The sequence below is a fragment of the Cupressus sempervirens genome, chromosome 7, assembly GCF_028749045.1.
Source record: "Cupressus sempervirens isolate cs-2001-9-10 chromosome 7, ASM2874904v1, whole genome shotgun sequence".
Taxonomy (NCBI): Eukaryota; Viridiplantae; Streptophyta; class Pinopsida; order Cupressales; family Cupressaceae; genus Cupressus; species Cupressus sempervirens.
Window position 1 is genome coordinate 302,980,151 of NC_143124.1, and position 20,622 is coordinate 303,000,772.

General features: G+C 36.0%; 1 pseudogene; it reads right to left on the minus strand.

Annotated features, from left to right (window-relative positions):
• Positions 1-11,843: 11,843 nt before the first annotated feature.
• Positions 11,844-13,249, minus strand: LOC149546616 (phosphoenolpyruvate carboxylase 4 pseudogene; annotated as a pseudogene).
• Positions 13,250-20,622: the final 7,373 nt, after the last annotated feature.

The window sequence follows — 20,622 nt, forward strand, 5'->3', positions numbered from 1 at the left end:
TTAGATATGGAACCTATGAGTTTAAGGGGATGTGGAAAGGTTCCTTAATGATCAACAGTTCCAAATTGGTGAGTTTGGTAAGACCATTTTTTTCTGAATGGTCTCAAACAATCATATTTCTTATTAGGCCAAATCTCTATCAATATAGTAATTAGGAATTGCTTTTAAAATCCTCAAAAGGATGCTAAAAAAAATTACTTATATGGATACCCTTTTGGAAGAAATACAAGATTCCAAACTTGTAGACTCCACACCAATCAAATGATGCCCTAACAAAAAATGTAGCAAATTCCTTGTTTAAGCCTACTTGCTAGGGTTTATGAAGGAAATGATAATTAGATGTTTAGAAAGGAAAAAATAAAAATGAGGAAACATTTAATGAACTATAATACCTCAATATCTACCATTAGTTTGGCTTCCTCCACTCCCCAAGTGCCTACAATACTCAATAAATGTTATTCTGCACCAAACACATAGAGATGTTTGGGCTAGGGCTTGCTACCAAATGAAGAAACCTTGACTTCCTTCTCAAATTTTTAAACTATGTTATAATATAGCTTCCTAAATTTCATTTTACAAAGTGGTTTGGAAATCCTAGAGTGGGAATGCAAGTTATGGATTCATTATTGAAACTGGCCACCAAGAGGAGGGGTTAAGTGACGAGACAAAGATCTAATAATAGCTTGAGTTGTAGAACACTTTAGACCCTCAAGTAAATTTAATCGATCAGATATGATGTCCAAGATTGTAGAATAATAGATTATTCACATGTGCCAATTTGTACCTGTCCATACACTCATAAATTGCTATGTTTTACAAGGAAAAATAGGATCTTTATTTAATTTGAAAGGAAAATTTACATTGTTTGAGTTCCACCCACCTAAAAGGGCTATTTTAAGTCCTTCCCAAACCATCCCAACTTAAATTCAATGGTTGAGAGTGTTAAGGGATGTTATAACAAAATTTGACAACTTTTTGCAAAAAATTGTCAAGCAACGTTTTGCAAAAGCTGTCAAGCAACTTTTTGTTGCATTTAGCAATTATTTGCAATTTTAATAGAGTACACAATTTTACCCTTGTAGGACCTTTTCATTGTTCCCTAGGGGCTTATATCATGTTTAGAATCCTAAAGATGTTCATATCTTATGCTAGATCATAGAAATGCCTTTTGACCATAGTCAAAACTCATGTTTTTTAAAGTACCAAATGGGGACTAGATCTTATAGTTATGCTCCAATTAATGAATAATTATGACTAAATTATTAAACATGTCTCTTAGACTTAAATTAATTTGAGTATAACTCATAAAGAGTGAAAATTTAAGATTCCATGGTGAGTGGAGGGTTAGGCGCTCCTACACCATACTTCCTTGCTTAAAAAACTCAAGTCCGACTTGAAGATAGTTGTTCAATAGATGTACCATGCTTGGAAATACATTCTTCATTCATCCATGTAGCATCAATGTTTGGTAGACACTTCCATTTGACCAAATAGTCAGTATAGGTCTTCTTCTTTTTCTTGTTATCCACCTTTGAATCCAAAATCTTTTCCAACCGAAGTGGTTGGCTAGGTGATAGATCTTTGATCCATTCTACCTAAATCTCATCAATATCTTGTATGTCATCATTAGTACCTACATCACTTTTGAAAATGGTGCGATCAACAAGACTAAAGATAGGGGAAGTTTCTATGTTAGGAGTTAGTTAAATTTCATAAGCATTTTCTCCATATTTGTGCATTATTTGACATGGTCCAATCTTCCTCATCTGCAATTTAGTGTGCCCTATAGAAAGTCTTTCCTTGTTCAGATATTCCCATACTTGTTCTCCTTCTTTGAATGGTACATTTCTTCATTTCTTATCTAACTAAGGTTTTTACTTTACAGTGTTTTGATTTAGAGTATCTCTGACTTGATCATGTTTCTATTCTTATCATGTTGAGAATTCCACACATTGTGCACTAGTTTTTACATCATTAGGTAAGTCACTTAGTTCCGTGACTCCTCTAGGATGGAAGCCATAATTGATTTTAAATGGAGTTTTCCCTATGGATCTATGGACTAAATCATGGAATGTAAACTCTTCTTGAGGGAAAATTACATCTGATGTCTACTTGTGCTGATTGGTAAGGAACCTCAAAAGGTTGACCAATGATTTGTTCACTACTTCAGTATACCCACCTATTTTTGGATGGTAGAAAGAACTTAAGGATAGGTTAGTGCATAGATTTTTCCATAAGGTCCTCCAAAAATTACCCTATAATTTGACATTTCTATCTAGTATTATGGATGTAGACAACCCATGTATTCTAACAACTTCCTTAAAGAACAAATTAGCCACATGAGAAGCATCATTGGAGCTTTTACAAGGAACAAAGTGAGCCATTTTGATAAATCTATTAACAATGAAAAATATGCTATGAAATCCCTGTCTTTTCCTTTGAAGGCCTAAGACAAAGTCCATACTCGCATTGCCTCATGTCTTTTTTTGGAATAAGTAGGGGTTGTAAAGATCCTCATTTTTCCTTACTCCATTTCCTCTATGGAATATTGTGCAACATTTAGCAAATCTCTTGACATCAGTAGGTAGTTTGGGCCAAAAGTAGTTTCTTCTTACCAATTTTGAAGTTTTATCCATCCCAAAGTGTCCGTATAAAGTGCCATAGTACTTCTCTCTAATCAGGTTTTCCATCATGGAGATTTTAGGAATGCAATGTTGTCCTCCTCTAAATAGAAGGCCATTCTGTAACAAGTACTTTGAATATGTGGTGTTATAGGCATCTGATAATGTATAGAAAACATTGTGGATCTTCCCAAAGTATGGATCATCATTATACAAGGTTTTAAGAGCATTGATTCCCATACTTTGTCTTTGAACTTCTTCTACCAAGGTGATTCTCCTACTTAGGGCATTTGCTACCTTGTTTGCAATGTCTTTCTTGTGTTTTATGGATAGTGTGAAAGCTTAAAGTTGCTCTACCCACTTCATATGTCTTCAACTCAACTTTTCCTATCTATTGACAAAGCTTAAAGCACACTTGCTTGTGTAGACAATGAACCCATTAGGAAGTAGGTATTTCCTAGATTTCTTTAGGGCCTGAACCATAGCATATAGTTCTAGGTCATAGGTATTGTACTTTTTCTTGGCATCATTAAGTTTTTCTAAGAAGAAAGCAACTGATCTCCCCTCCCGACTAAGAACTTCACCTATGGCAAGGTTTCTAGCATTTATCTCTACTATCAATAGTTTTTTGAAGGTAGGTAGTGCCAAGATAGGATATTGTGCTACTCTACCTTTCAAATACTCAAATGACTTATCTTCTTAAGTAGTCCATTAAAACTTTGTTTTCTTACTTCCTTTGATTGTATCTAAGAGAGGTGCGCAACTTTAACAAAAGGTTTTGATGATTTTTCTATAAAATGTGATCAATCCTTTAAAGCTTCTAAATTATTAGATGTTTTAGCTATTGGCCAATTAAGGATAGCTCTGCCTTTTTCATGATCCATCTGTAGTGTTCCATTTAAGATGAGAAAACCCAACAATATCAACTCTGTCTATAGGAATGAGCATTTTTAAAGTTTGATTTCCAATTTGTTATCATGTAGACTCATGAGAACTTGTCCAACATGTTTTAAATGTTCCTCCTTCCTATTATTGAAGATCAATATGTCATCAAGATAGAAAACTACAAACTTGTGTATGAAATCATGCAACACTTCATTCATTAATCTCATGAAGGTGCTAGGGGAATTTCTCAAACCAAATTGTATGACAAGCCATTCATATAACCCTTCAATGGTTTTATATGTAGTTTACTACTCATCTCCAGGCATGTTCCTTATCTAATGATAGCTTGATTTAAAGTCTATTTTGGTGAAATAACATTCTCCTCCTAGCTGATCCAATAGATCTTCAGTTCCAGGTATAGGGAACCTATATCTGACAATTATTTTGTTTATTTCCCTTGAGTCAATGCGTAGCCTCCATTTGTCATCTTTCTTAGGGGCTAAGACACTAGAGATTGGACAAGGACTAAGACTCATTTGGATGAGTCCTTTTGAGAATAGATCATTGACCTATGTTAACACCTATTCATTCTAATTAGTGGTTAATTTATATACAACCTTATTATGAAGAGAGACACCTAGTACAAAATCAATCTGATGTGAAATGTCCCTTAGAGGTGGGAGTTCATCTAGTGTGTCTCCTACAATAATTCCTTTGTAATTATGTTGTATGTTATTGACTTATTTTGGTACCTCTTGGTGGTTTGGTTTTTTCTTTGGCTTGAGGACTAGGGCATAGCCAATCTAAGAGTCCTAAATAGTTTGTCACATTTCTTCTTCACCTACCATAACAACTAGTTGTTCCTTGGGCTTCTCTTGGTGAGGGTGAGGGTTGGGAAGAATATTTAATTTTTTACCATCTTTGACAATTTGGCATTTTCTTGTGACCCCATCATGTTTTTCCTTAAGATCATACTTTCATGGATGACCTAGAAGAAGGTGACATATGTATGTTTCAACAAAATCAAAAAGAACCATATCCTTATAGTCTTTGATTGATAAATTTGTTGGTAAACAGATTATTCTTTTGAATAAACTCCCAAAATACCCAAATTTGAAAGAACAATTTGATGCAGGAGCATCCAGAGGTATAAGGGAAATCCTGTGTCACCCAAAAAAATATACTTAGACTTAGTTTCTGTTTCATGTGTTTTCATTTTTGGATACCCATTTCGGTCAAATAAAGGTTCCAACTCTCACAGTTCCACTATCAGCGAGCTAGAAAATTCCAAAAAAATAGGAGCATGTAATTGGGCCATCATTTTGGTAAACTAGAAGGTGTGAATTGGCCAGATGAATGTAATTATGATTTAGAGCATTCCGAAAAAAGAATTAGGTCAAAAGGCCCCACGGTTTGAAAGTTATTGAAGTTTTTCAAAATTTGGAGACCTCCTAAGAATGCTTCAAAGTCAAGTTAAGGGCATTAAATGACCTCAAAAAGGGCAGAAAAATGTAGGACGAGAAAAGCTTGTCCATAGGGCTATAGAGTGCTTTGAGAGCTTTTCAAAAATGTAAACGATTTGTCAATCAGAGCTATGGTTCAAAAGTTATGCCTCCCGAAAGTTCGGTTACCATTTCTGGATTCTTCTAGATTTGCACTAACTTCTAACATAGCTTCTGGAACTTTCTATTGGGTCGGTGGATGCCTACTAGCACTTTCTAGAATGTACTCCTAGTCCTTAACCCTCTGAGGTCTATTTAAGGAGATTCTTGGCATTGTAAAAGGCAGTTCGGAGTGGAGTTTGAGAGGAGGTACTGAAAGGAGAAATTATCTCTAGATTTATGCTATTGTAAGCCCTTAGGACATGTTTTGAAGTTGATTTTCTCTGTACTATTTGTACTAGCTTATTTTCTCAGTTAATATAATTTCCCCTTTTCTGTTGTGTCCATTCTGTTCTTGGGTTGTGTCCCCATCAAGTGGTATCAGAGCTGGTTTTCCTGAGTGTGTAGACAGAGCGCCGACTGTGTGGTAGTTTGCACCACGACTAAGTGGTTGTGGGTTCGAGTTAGAAGATGCCTCCATGAAGAGAGCATGGCAAAAGAGCCAGATCTATTAATCTTGAGGAGGTTAGAGCCCTCCAAAGGCAGGTACAGGCATTGCAAGAGGAGCTCCGTAGAGGAGCAAATGTTGCCGCAGGTGACGATAGTAAGGATGACAATGAAGAAGAAGTCATGGGACCAGAAGGGGAATTTGATAGGGAAGTTCTGAATCATGCAGAGGAAAGGCTTTTTAGGGCCATTACTAAGTTTGGAAAAAGACCTGCAATTGAAGTGGGTGTATTTTCAGGAAATTTGAAGCCAGATGAGTTGATCGATTGGATAAATGAACTAGAACAATACTTTGAGTATGAGGATATTAGGGACCCAGATAGGGTTAAGTTTGCAAAGGCCAAATTGAAAGGCCATGCCAAAATCTAGTGGCAAGAGGTTCAGTTGGAAAGAAATAGAAGAGGAAAGGAGAAGATCACAAGATGGGATCGCATGGTGGACAAATTGAAGAAGCAGTTCATTCCTGTGGACTATGAGCTTGATTTGTTTAAGAAGATGCATGGGTTAAAGAAAATAAGAAGATCAGTCCAAGAATATACAGAGGAATTTTATCAACTCTTGATTAGAGTGGGGCATGTAGAAGCAAATAAGGAGAAGGTTTCTCGTTATATCAGTGGGTTGTGACCTAGCATCTAGGAGGAATTAAGTCTGGTAAGAATGACCAGCGTTGGAGAGGCATACCAATTTTTCCTATGAGTTGAAGAGAAGCTGAATAAAAGGTTTGAAGGAAGACAAAGAGGGCACGATCAAGGAGGAAGGGGAAGCAATAGATCATCTGGAGGCCGCAATGAAACCCAAAAGAAAAATAAAAATGTGGGTACTAGTAGGAACTAGAGGAATGAGGGTTTCAACCATTCCCATGATCAAGACTTTGGAAATCAGAGAGGAAGAGGTAGAGGATGTGGACAAGGAAGAGGTGGCTTCCGTCATACCTATTTCCATGGCAATGAAGAAGGTCATCGTGCCTTTGAATGTCCTCAATGACAATGAAGGACAGATAGGAGAGCTGAGGGCCAAGTTAGGGTTGCTCATGTACATGAGGATGCACAATCATCACATTAAGAGGAGAGACCTTGATAAATGAAAGAGTCCTACTAAGTGGTGAGATTGAACCAGGACAACGAAGGAGTCTATTCCGTACTAGATGCAAGTGTGAGGATAAATGTTGTGACGTGATCATTGATGGTGGTAGCACTGATAACTTGGTATCAAAAGAGATGGTCTCTAAGCTGAAGCTCAAGAGGGAGAAACATCCCCAGCCCTATCGGATTGCTTGGGTAAAAGATGATCATAAGGTCTTGGTAAGTGAACAATATTTAGTAAAATTCAAAATTGGGAGTTACCATGATGAAGTTCTCTGTGATGTTATTTCGATGGATGTTTGCCATCTATTGTTGGGTAGACCAAGGCAGTTTGATAGACATGTAGTACATGATGGACATGCAAACACATACTCTCTAAGAAAGGATGGAGTTTGCCATAAATTGAAGCCCATGAAAAAGGAAGATGAACAGGTATGTAGTATTGCTAGGATTTGTCTTGTTGATGAAAGGAAGTTTTTAGATGGCATGAAACATCAACATGTGTGCTATGCTTTGATTCCTAGGAAAGAAAAAGAAGGTAGTAGCGAAATACCATTTGAAGTTTCAGATTTACTAGGGGAAAATGGAGATATTATCTCTGATAATGTTCCAAATGGATTGCCACTAGTAAGGCAAATCAGTCATCAAATAGATCTGATTCCAGAAGCTAGTTTGCCTAACAAGGCTGCTCACAAGATGACTCCTACTGAAACAGAAGAGCTAAATAGATAGTTTCAGGAGCTGTTGAGGAAGGGCTTGATTTGAGAGAGCCTGAGTCCATGTGCAGTACGTGCAGTACTCGCACCAAAGAAGGATGGAGAGTGGAGGATGTGTAAAAATTCTCGAGCTATAAATAGGATAACTATCAAGTACTAGTTTCCTTTGCCAAGGATGGATGATCTTATGGACTGCTTGAGTGGAGCTTAGTACTTCACAAAGATAGATCTGAAGAGTGGTTATCACCAGATATAGATTCAAGAAGGAGATGAGTGGAAAATAGCCTTCAAGACCAAGGAGGGTCTTTATGAGTGGTTATTCATGCCCTTTGGATTAACGAACACCCCAAGCACCTTCATGCGGCTCATGAATGAGGTACTCAAGAAGTTCTTGGGGAAATTTGTTATTGTCTATTTGGATGATATTTTAATTTTTAGCAAGACTTTGGAAGAACATTTACTGCATATTCATAGTGTCCTTGAAAGGCTAAGGGAAGAGAAACTGTTAATTAATCTGAAGAAGTGTACCTTTGCAAAAAGGGAGTTAGTCTATTTGGGGTTTGTTATATCACCCGAAGGTCTCAAAATGGATCTAGAGAAGGTAAAAGCCATCTTGGAATGGCCTACTCCAAGGTCTGCTACTGATGTAAGATCATTTCATGGTCTGGTTAGTTCTACAAAAAGTTTATTAAGAATTTCAGTGGCATATGTGCACCCCTAACTGATACAATAAGAGGGGATAGAAAAGAGTTCAAATGGACTGCAGCAGCTGCGAGAAGTTTTGAATTGCTGAAGAAGAAGGTGACAGAACAGCCTGTGTTGGCACTTCCAAATTTTAGAAAAGTGTTCCAAGTGGATTGTGATGCTAGTGGCAGTGCTATTGGGGTTGTATTAAGCCAAGAAGGTAATCCTATTGCATATTTTAGTGAAAAATTGAATGATGCAAAGAAGAAGTATTATGTTTATGATCAAGAGTTCTATGCAATAGTTTAGGCCTTAAAGAAATGGAGGTATTATTTATTGCCAAAGGAATTTGTTTTGTATACTGATCATCAGGCATTACAGTACCTAAATAGTCAAGGTAAATTGAATCAAAGGCATATGAAGTGGGTAGAGTTCTTGCAGAGTTATACATTTGTGTTGAAGCATAAAAGTGGAAAATCTAACAGGGTTGCAGATGCACTAAGTAGGAGACAGTCACTGCTTACAGTAATGCAGGTTGAAGTAGTTGTGTTTGATGAACTCAAGAATTTGTACCCTGAGGATCCTGATTTTGTTGAAGCATGGAAAGCTTGTAAAGAACCTGTTGCTGTAGATAGAACCAAGTGGTTAGACTATTTGATTCAGGATGGCATGTTGTTTAAAGGTAGTCAATTGTGCATTCCAAGGAGTTCCATGAGGGAAAATATGATTAAGGAGAAACATAGTGGAGGGATGGCAGGATATTTTGGTTGAGATAAGACCATTTCCATTCTTAGAGAACATTATTTTTGGCCTCAAATTTCATAGGATGTGAAGAAGTTTGTACAGAGTTTCCAAGTTTGTCAAGTTGCCAAGGGGTTTATTCACAATATTGGCCTATATCAGCCTTTGCCTATTCCATCAAGGCCATGGGAGGACATAAGTATGAATTTTATTCTTGGATTGACAAGGACAAAAAGGGGTAACGACTCAGTATTCGTGGTGGTTGATAGGTTCTCCAAAATGGCACATTTCATTCCATGCCACAAAACTCATGATGTTGTTCATATTGCAAAATTTTTTTTCAAAGAGGTGGTAAGACTACATGGTCTTCCAAGGAGTATAGTTTCTGATAGAGATACTAAATTTGTGGGGTATTTCTGGAGGACATTGTGGAAAAAGTTGAGAATAGACTTGAAATTCAGTTCCACACATCACCAACAAACTGACGGCCAAACGGAAGTGGTAAACAAAAGTTTGGGCAATTTACTGAGATGTTTAGTTGGGGATAAGCCCAAGGGATGGGATTTGATTCTACCACAGGTAGAGTTTTCTTATAATAACTCTATAAATAGGAGTACTGAAAAATCACCATTCCAAATTGTATATGGGAGTAGCCTAAGGACTACACCAGAGCTAAGAATGATAGAACAAGGGAAGAGGACAAGTGCTGAAGCTGAAGAATTTGCTGAACATATCAAGCATCTACATGAGGAGGTTTAGGCACACATTACCAAGATGAATCAAGAGTATAAAGCTAGGGCTGATCAAAGGAGAAGACATAAGGAATTCCAAGTAGGGGATCTAGTCATGGTGCACTTACGAAAAGAAAGATTTCCAGCCAGTACTTACAACAAGCTGAAAATGAAGAAATTTGGCCCTTGCAAAATTTTGAAGAAACATGACTTAGGAAATGCATATGAGGTGGAGCTGCCATATGGTATTCACATTTCTCCCATTTTCAATATTGCAGATTTAACAGAGTATCATGATGATGGTGCAGATGAGGAGCTGGTGTTAGAGCCATGTCCAATTCCTATTTCTAAGAAGGAGGAGGTAGAAGACATTCTAGATCATCCTATGGGTAGGAGTACCAAAAACAGGCAGTATGAAGAGTATTGGTGAAATGGAAAGGATGACTGATCGAGGACTCAACCTAGATTTCAGTAGCTGAGGTTTCCCATTTGGGATTTCCTCTACCATTCATAAAGTGACAGGGTCACTTTTCAATCTACCCTGGGTGTCTGATGCAGGAGCATCTAGAGATATAAGGGCAATCCTATGTCACCCAAAAAAATATACTTAGACTTAATTTCTGTTTCATGTTTTTTTATTTTTGGATACCCATTTGGGTCAAATAAAGGTTCCAACTCTCACAGTTCCACTATTAGTGAGCTAAAAAATCCCAAAAAAAATAGGAGGATGTAATTGGGCCATCATTTTGGTAAACTAGATGGTGTGAATTGGCCATATGAATGTAATTATGATTTAGAGCATTCTATAAAAAGAATCAGGTCAAAAGGCCCCACGGTTTGAAAGTTATTGCAGTTTTTCGAGTTTTGGAGAACTCCTAAGAATGCTTCAAAGTCAGGTTAGGTGCATTAAATGACCTCAAAAAGGGCCAAAAAATGGGGGACTAGTGCAGCTCATCCATAGGGCTATAGAGCACTTTGAGAGCTTTCCAAAAATGTAAACAGTTCGTCAATCAAAGCTACAGTTCAAAAGTTATGCCTCTCGAAAGTTCGGTTACCATTTTTGGATTCTTCTAGATTTGCACCAACTTCTAACGTAGCTTCTAGAACCTTCTATTGGGTCGGTGGATGCCTACTAGCACTTTCTAGAATGTACTCCTAGTCCTTAACCATTTGGGGTCTATTTCAGGAGATTTCTGGCATTGTAAAAGCCAGTTCGAAGTGGAGTTTGAGAGGAGGTACTGAAAGAAGAAATTATCTCCAAATTTATGCTATTGTAAGCCCTTAGGACATGTTTTGAAGTTGATTTTCTCTGTATTGTTTGTACTAGCTTATTTTCTCAGTTAATATAATTTCCCCTTTTCTGTTGTGTCCATTCTATTCTTGGGTTGTGTCCCCATCACAATTAGATGCCAACAGTTGGATAATCTATTATGGGGTTGATAGATTTCCTCTAAATTGAAAGGTACAACTTCCTTATAGAATGATATGCAATGAATTTGTTTATTTCCTAAACTAACTAGGTGCGTTCTTAACCTAAAAATAGAAGAGGAGAAACCAAGTTAACCCTAGGTAGGACTAACTCAGGCAGATTTTAGATGTTAATCCTAGCCAACTTTGAGAACTCACACATCCTATGACTCTCGAGATTGGTAATGCAGGAATGTTGTTAGTTATGCAAATGCAGTGACATGAAATTAAAATTATGATTAAACATCTAAAACTTTGCAATGTAAATAGATGAAAGTACTCTGATCTATCAACCATTCACCATTTAGCTGAGAATACAAGAAAGTGCTTAAGATTGATTATAACAATACTTCGATTGAAAGTAATCAGAAAAGTAATGCCCAAATGCTCCAATTCGTAACAAAACCTTTCTTGTTTTGAACACAACAAACATAATACTCTGATTACATTTTCTTACAATCTACAGCCAAATCTATTACAAAGAACCAAAATATTCATCTCTAATGCATGAATGAAAATGCAAAAATTAAAATGCTCTCCCCTCTACTCCAGCTCTCTGACTGTATGCAGAAAAAGCCCCCCCCCCGCCGTCCCCCCTCCCCCCACCTTTGTAAATGAAAGGTATTACAATAAATAATGGCATCCCATGACTGTTCTGATTCTTCCATAACCATTTGTTCTTCTGCCTCTTTGGTTCTATAACTGTTTAGTTTGTAGCTGATTCTTGGTCTATTCACATGGCTTGTCAACATTTCAATTTCTTTTCTCGGCAAGCAATTACATGGATCGCGCTTTCAAGGTTATCTGGTTAGAGGCATTTTAATATTTCCACTTGTATCATATTTATAAGATTAAAAAAAAAGGGAAGTTTTCTTTCAATCATCCACTTCAGACTTTTATTGTTCTCAAAGAGTTTCTCATGGCCACTAACAAGTAGCACATAGTTTCCTATCTTCCAAAAGCCTTCTCGCAACTCTACACCTAGTTTCCATCGAGAAGGAAACACTAAAACTTCATCGTAGTGCTTAGCAATGGGAATGTTTGCCTTTGCAAGAACCTTTCAACTAAGTCAATTATGGATTGGAAAAATGACCATTCTCTATACGTGGCTTGTAGTTGTTCTTTATATCCTTTTGGTTATGTAGCTTCAAGGTCTGCTCCTATACCAAGCCATGTGGGCAATACAAATCTAGTTTGAGTCCATGCAAATATCCATGGATATGCCTAGAGATGCCCAATGGCTGAAGATTGTTTGTGCCTGGTTGGTCGACTTCAAATTTTTAAGTTGCCCAGCTCTACCTTTGGAGTGGCTTCATGGAAATACTGTAAAAACTGTTCATTTTCATAGACAATGCTTCGATATTGTTTGCTACTTATTTCTGATATCTCTTCCATAAGCTTCCGCCAATTTGAACAAGGAGGTGAATCAGGGGGGTGTAAAGTTGCTATCAAAATAGCCGTTGTGTAGATTTCTAGTTGGCACACTGCCATTTTTTCCTAACCAAACTTTACCTAGACCATCTCTCCCTGCTAAGTAGATCTAAGAGTTCCCATGACAAAACCAGGTGGTTGAGATTGAATGGCAAGATATGTTGGTCTGCCACCACGACCAATACTTCCTCCACGGCCATGAAAAAGTGTAACTTTGATCTAAAATTCTTTGCAAGTAGCTACAACATCCTCCTATGCTCTATATAATTCCCAGGCCTTAGAAAAATGCCCTGCATCTTTACCTAAATCAGAGTAACCAACCATGACCTCTTGTTGCCCATTATGATTTGTAATAATGTGGTCTCCGTACCTATCTATTGATAATAACTTCTGAATCACCGATCCAGCTCCTCTCAAATCTTTTACTGTTTCAAATAGAGGCACAACGCACACGATTTTGTGAGGACAAGGTTTTCCCATCTCTCCAATCACTTCTAGACATGCATCTTTTGAAAGTAGCTCAACAGTAAGAATATCACTGGCCTTTAAGGCCATTGAAATTACATATGCTCCAAGAATTCATTGCCCAATTCTGCAGCCACACGAAATGTATCTAAAACCTCTCTTACATCAAAGGAGACCTCAATGGTTTTAGGAACAAGAGGCCACTTTCCTTATGATTGTATATAAGTAAAGAGAGAAATTTCATCAGATCTCCAATCCACAATAAGATCTCTGCGAGACTGAACATACAGTGCCAGTATATAACTGTGGTGTCCACATTCTGACTATAGCTCACATGAACCATCATCGCAGAGCATCCACTTGTATAATTGAATCTTTTGCTTGATGTTGGCAAGTAATTTTCCATTAAATGCATTCAGAATGTAAATGGTGCCCTTTGTTTCTTTCTTAGTAACAAGTTGAATTTTTCCATCTTCAACAGTGAATACAAGAATTCAGCCCTTGGTAGGTTCATTTTACTCTGGCATAACATATGCTATACCAAGGCAATAGTAAACATTTTCGTCATCTAAAAATGAGCAACTAAGGATGGAAAACCTATTTTCAAATAGATCAAGTTGAAATGATGAGATAAATTTAAATGTTTGATCATCTAATAGATGCACAAAGTGTGATTCTGTCTCATCTAGATAAGCTATTGACTTCTTTATAGTACATATGGAAAATGTGTGAGTTTGCTCTTGAATGGGGAGGATTGAGATTTCATTTGAAGGCTCCCTTTGGTGTTTGCAAAATACATTTTTCATTGAAAGACCCCAGCAGGAATTTGGACCTTTACTTCTCCACTGGCGAGATTTTGATTCCCGAGTGCAAATAACAGAGGGTTCATTTTTTGCCTCCCCATTGGGATTCCTCTTTCCATGGGACCCGCAACTTCCATACCGCCTATGCTTACTGGTCTATAGCATTATCTCTTTCTAAGATCTCTTTGAGCACTGCACATTACTTGCAAGACCAAGGGAAATTTAATCAAACAAACTGTATACAATGCAATGGAAACTCCATCCATAGTAAGGCTCCTGGTGAATGCTCGATTAGTTTGCCAAGAACCAGAGAAATTGAACATGGCATTGAAGCTCCCAAGAGGAATTTTACCAGACAGAGAGAAGGGTTTGTTGAAATATTTTGCCATGTACTTATCCTTGTAGAAAGTGAAAATGTGGCTTCTCCTTGCAGAAAATGACCAAACAACTTTTCATTGCGGAAGATGAACATGTAAGTGCATATTCCGCCAATGTAACCTCTCTATGCCCAAATATTTTATTTGCTATTTCAAATGTCAAATTTGAGTGGAGGTTATGCATATGATCAAACATTCTAAGCCCTTCCCATTTGCTTTTGAACAAAGTCATAATCTTTATTGAACACACTTGATGGAATATTACTTTTGGAAGGAGAAATGTGTAGCAGATTTCTCATTTTCCTCTTCTACATCTCAATGCCAATTCAAATTCCCAATGCTAGTTCTATAATCTAGTTCTACATTCTCCTTTCTAATTTGAACTAAAATTATGAGTCAAAATTGAGGCAATGGAATCTAAATTTGGAAATTTCAAACAAGGCATTTCACATCCGCATATCAAGATTATGATCTTCATCCTTTACAATGACATATTAGAGGAAAGTTTAGGCATCTTATGAGAAATTTGACCAAGACAACCAAATATTGAAGTTTTGAAATAGGGGTACTAAGAGTGCGCCTACAAAATCTAACCAAGCTTGTTCATTGATCAAGGTTTGTTGGCCTTTTAAAACCAAAATACATGGGAGGGATTTGGGTGGGGTATCCTTTCAAGATTCACCTTTTCTACCATTTCCTCAGAAAAAAGATTTTGACAACTTTACATACCTTTCCATGGCTTTTGTAATTGGTCTCAAAGAGAGTTTTCCTTTGTATAGGTTCCATTGGGAAAGATGCTTGAATTAATTCCATCTTCATCATGAGAGTAACCCCCACTAGTAAATTTGGACCCAATTTTCAACCAATGTTGGTCAAAATTTTGCCCCAGGTTTGTCAGTATTTTTCTCATTGAAATTTTAACCAAATTGTAGGTTAGTCAAAATTTCAACAAGTACATTTGTCAAAATGTTTTTGTTTTGGTCAAAACAAAAACATTTAGATGAATGTATTTGTCAAAATTTTGACAAACCTACAATTTGGTCTAACTTTTGACAAGAAAAATAGTGATGAACCTAGGTAAAAGTTTTGACCAACATTGGTAAAAAACTGGGTCCAAATTTACTAGTGCCCTTCTTGACCAATACAACTCTAACTCTTTCATTATCATCATCTTCTTGAACAATATTCGTCCTTCTTTCTCCTTGGTTGTTCTACTTCTTAGGGAACTTGTTTGTGGAGTGGCCCATCCAATTGTAGTTATAGCTCTTAATCTTCCCATTATTCCTTCCACCATTTCTACCTCTACCATTACCTCTTGTACCTCTGTATACTTCCATTGAACTACTTTATCCTTGGGTATTCTTTTTGTTAGAGTCTCCTTGAGGTTTGTTATTTTTTGATCCTCTTCCTCCAAAACTTTTACCTTTGTCATTCTTCCCTTTTTTCTACCACTTTGTTCATTTCTTTTGTTGAACTTCTCAACTTTAAGTGCCAATTTATGGCACTTATTTATAGTGGTAGGCCTTCTCAAACTCAGTTCATCTTGGATGGAAATCCTCAATCCTTGCATATACCTTGCAATCTTTACATTTTTAGGTTCAACCAATTTGGATTTCATCACCAACTTCTAAAAATCTTTAGTATAAGTAGGGATGTCCATCCCCTTTTGTCTCAAACTAACTTTTTTCTTATGAAGTTGAACTTCATAATCCTTGGGGACATATGTCTCTCTAATTAGAGCCACCATCTTCTTCCATGTGGTGGCCAGCTTCTTCTCATTCTTTACCTTGCCATCTTGGATGAAGTTCCACCATGTGAGTATAGAGCCTTTTAGTCTAGACTTGGCAATCTTCACCCTTTGGTTTTCAAGGATATCAACATATTCAAAGAAACTTGTTAGGGCATCCACCCAATCCATTCCAGCATCTTGGTCCATCTTCCAATTATAGGTAGGCAAGTCAATCTTGGCAACCATGGTTCTTCTCCCCATATATTTGAGAGTCCTTGTTAGTAGCCTTATCTCTATAGGGTATTCTTCTTCCTCTTGCTCAAGAGTTCTTCATCACTACCTTGTCCAATATCTTCAGATTTTCCATTGCCTCTATTCTTGAGTTCTTCCCTAATGTTTTCTACTTCTTGGCTCATCAACTACATCTCTATATCTTTTTGTTCATCTTTCCTCAACTTTTGAGGCAAAGGTGTTTTACTATCTTTGCATTGCTCATCATTGAGGACAACCCTCCATCATCTTCTTCTGCCATGGTGTCAAAAAATTTATTGGCCTAATGGATATTAGATATGCTCTGATACTACTTGATGTAGAGCTCTACCAAAAGGGCCATAGGATATGGTCCAAGGTTAGAGGAGATGATCCATTGTGTGTCACCAAGAAACTAGGGAGAGAGGAAAGAGAGGGCTTACAGACTAAAGTTGGTGTTTGTAGCAACATGGAGGCGTGGACTTTAGATGAGAGATGCACATTGGAGGTAGAAAACATAAACTCCATAGATAGGAGTCACACTTTAAATGATAAAGATAAAGTAATAGAAGCATTAATCTAGTGATGAAGGAAAAGAGACAACATATTTATTTACAAATTCTCACCAGAGCATTTCCATTTGACATGGAACTTTTTCAAGCCCAAGAGTATGGTGTAGGAGCACCTAGTAATAAAGATATTGTAGATGATCTCAAGAAATATTATAATTATTTAATGTAAGTCCATATGTTTTTATTTGATATTCCATGTAATGGAATCAATGGTAATGCCTAAAGGCAACAAATGTAAAGTTGTCAATAAAATGTAAAACTATAAAGTTTTAATATTGCAAAAAAGGTTAAAAGCATGTAATAAGTTGGTTCAAAAGTTGGTTGAGAAGTTCTCAGCTATAAAAATCCTATAAAATCATTTTAATGGTCATTCCAAATCAATTAATGAGATAAGGAGAAGAATGAATCATTTTGGAGCAATTTTGGTGTTTTCAGCTACTATTGCTATTTTGATTTTTTTTTGGATTTGTTTTGGTTTCCATGATTTTTATGGACATGTATGGCTAGTAAAACCTATATAATATTTACATTTAGATAGTTCTATCCATTATATTTCTTATCAGTTTGGTTTGCAGTAATTTCATTAGGTGTTGAGGAAGTTATACTCATTTTGGTGAAAGTAATTGTTTTCATATTTGAGAACTCTTGCAAACAATCATGTTTCATCATTTCATATGAAAGCATATTGATGGTTAAAGAAATATAAATGGGTTAATTGGAAATATATGCGAACTACCTTCCATTTAATTTTTCTTTCAAACATTTGTATGCATATTTTTCAAAGTTATGAAGAGTTGTGTAAAAACTAGTTTTTAAATGCCTTCAATGGTGTTGCGGGCAAAGATTTCTGCTTATTTAATGATTTGTGTATTGGAAAAAATAATGGCTCACATATTTGGAAACTAAACTCACAAATGGATAATGTGAAACTAGTTTGTGGTCATTTTAATTTTTTTTGTAAATAATATTTGATTTCCTAGGTAGTGTTACATGTTTTACTTCCAGTTTATAATAGAGAAGATGGGTATCGGTATAGAAAAAAAAAATTGTAATTAGTGTGTTGGATTGTACTGATATACAGATATGTTCTAATAGGTATAATTATGAATAATTAAGCTAGAGGATTTTTCAATAATATGTTTAGAACAAAATTTATGAGTAATGGAATAAAATATACAAATCAAGATATGCAAATGGAGAAGGGATGATGTTTTTGTGTTAAAATATGTTGTTTTTTACCTTGTAAAATGATAAAAATTTAAAAGAACCAATAAAAAGTGCTTCAAGGATGGTATTAGGTTATCACAACCATTCTCCCAAATAAGGAAAACCTTAATGACTAGGGAACCCTATGAACAAGACAACTCATCACAAGTTGCTCACAATGCACAAAATTGACCAATTTTGATAAAACAACCTTAAACTTCTTGAAATGACCAAGGAAGACTTTGAAACATGGGAATAGTATATTTATTTCATAAATGACATGAATCAATGGTTAAAATGAAACTATGCAACTTTTACCACATAGTTGTTTTGCTAGGTCATTCAAAAGGCTTATAGCACTTTTTAATGAAAAAATGACTTAGAAGGAAATATCTCCACACAAATTGAGGAAATAATCACTATTTTGGACACTCTTTTGGGACTTACAAAAAATAATAAGGCACCAAGGTTTAATAGCACACAAAAATAGGTTTTTGTTCACTTTCTCACTTAGGCAACTAGATCAATTAGGCCTCCATTTACAAAGGAAGTACATGTTATAGGACTAAATCATGCAAACCAATAATGGGAACGTGTAAGGAAAGCCATAGGTAAGTTAAAAACTTGATTTCAAGCCTTGATACCAAGTCTGGTTGAAGTTGTAGGAGATGTTGCATCCTTTTCCTAGTATACACATGGGACTTGCATGCCTAGGGCATCAAATTTCTAATGGATTGCTGCAAGTACATTCACAAAAATAATAAATCATAAATTAAATATCCAACATTAGGATTTTACAAGAGGCCATTAGATTCCCATGGTGATGTTGGAATTTACAAGTGGGAAGATTTACTTCTGACAAGGGAATGAATCAAAAGTAACAAACTTTAACCTCTAAAACTATTTAACCAAAATCAATCCATGCATCTAAGATCTTCTAATAAACATAAAAGTAAAGAAATACATGAAAATAGATAACATAAGGTTTGATCACCCAGAAACCCTCAAAAATGAGAAGGTAAAACTTAGGTGGGGATGACACCCACAACTTATCACTGTAGCAATATGTAACTAGTTAATTTTACAATGTTTAACCACCATCAATGGTCTGTCCTATGAAAGGCTTGCCCTATTAAAGGATTTACACCGTATTAAAAGTGACCTAGTTAAAGGATTTACAAACACTCAATTGGAATGTCACCCTATTAAAGGTACTACAAAATATCTGGTAAGCCAACCTATCTTCATAGGATTTTCATTCTCCTAATACAATGGCTAGAAAGTATAGTAGAATGTCTTGACCTAATAACTTACAATCTTCAATTGCTAATTCTAGATCCTTGCTATATCCAATCTAATCCAATCCTTCCTAATTTGATATAAATCTATTTGTAATGCTAATACTCTGTTATGATAAACTTGATACTATAATTTTATTCTTCCTCTAAGTCTTCACACCCCTTTCACTTCCTTCAAAAATTTGCTTGCATTATCTCATGCATTTACTTATGACTCTCTTAAACCACTCAATTATGGGTTTTTGACCTCCTTTTAAAGGTTTTGAGACTTAGGGTTAGGCATGAATCTACAATCAAGATTCATCCATCTTTCCCGCTCAATTCTTTTCATTTTTCTAATTAGTTGCATGCTCTCTCCACTCTTACGATTGGTTGCATGCTGATTACATAGGGAATGTAATTAATTCAATCTTATCTTTTATATCCTTTGATATTCATCTTGAGTTGGCTCAAAAATGGTTTACATATGAGTTTGTGAAGGCACAAACTCATATGTTGATTCTATGTTACTTGACACTAACTAATTGTTGATGCTCGACACATATAAGAATTTTGTCTTTCTCAGCTCCTATAGTAACTTTTTCTTGCTTGACACCTATACTTCACAGGACATATATATTGGCTTGACATCAATTTTCACTCAACACTTGAATAACTCGGCACCTATTGAATTTCTAGCTTGGCACATATTGTAGCTCGACATCTATATTTTACTCGGCATCAACTTAGAAATTTCTTAAGTGTTTTGACACTCAATTCTTAAAACCAATCTAAGACCAACAATCTCCCCCTTTGACATGAGTGTCAAAAACACTTAACTACACATTATGAATCTGATCTTTATGAGTATAATATACATCTTGTTCGGCATATGTAAAAAAATTTCAAAACTTGTTCAAAATTTTGTAGAAGACTATACACCTCAAAAAATTGTAACTCCCCTTGAGCTAATGTGCCATTTCTGTATCAAAAACTCCTTATATTGGATTTGACTCATGTTGTTTCCATGCTTTGACTCATGTTGTTTCCATGCTTTGCCTTATCATTCTGCTCTATCTTTTGCTCCCCCTTTCACACATCTTCCTTTGTAGTTTCTATATCCTTTTGGCTTTATCTCCTTATCTCCTCAAAACTTAAAATTTTATTTTATTAGCTCCTCCAATTTATTGTATCTCCCCCTATTGGGTTTATTTGGTATTTCATTTATTATCTCCCTCAAAATGTATTATCTCCATAATGTATTATCTCCCCCTTTTTGACACTTATGTCAAAGGGTTCTATGCATTAATTGAATACTTAACCAAAAAGGATTTGTTTACCTCCATTATGATCTGTAGAGTAGCATCCTAATTGTCTAATGCAATTTCTAGTGCTTTAAGCTCGATGGCTATCTCTACTACAAGGTGTACTAGGTCTTCCAATGTAGAAGGATTGCAATCTTTCTTCAAGACATTTTC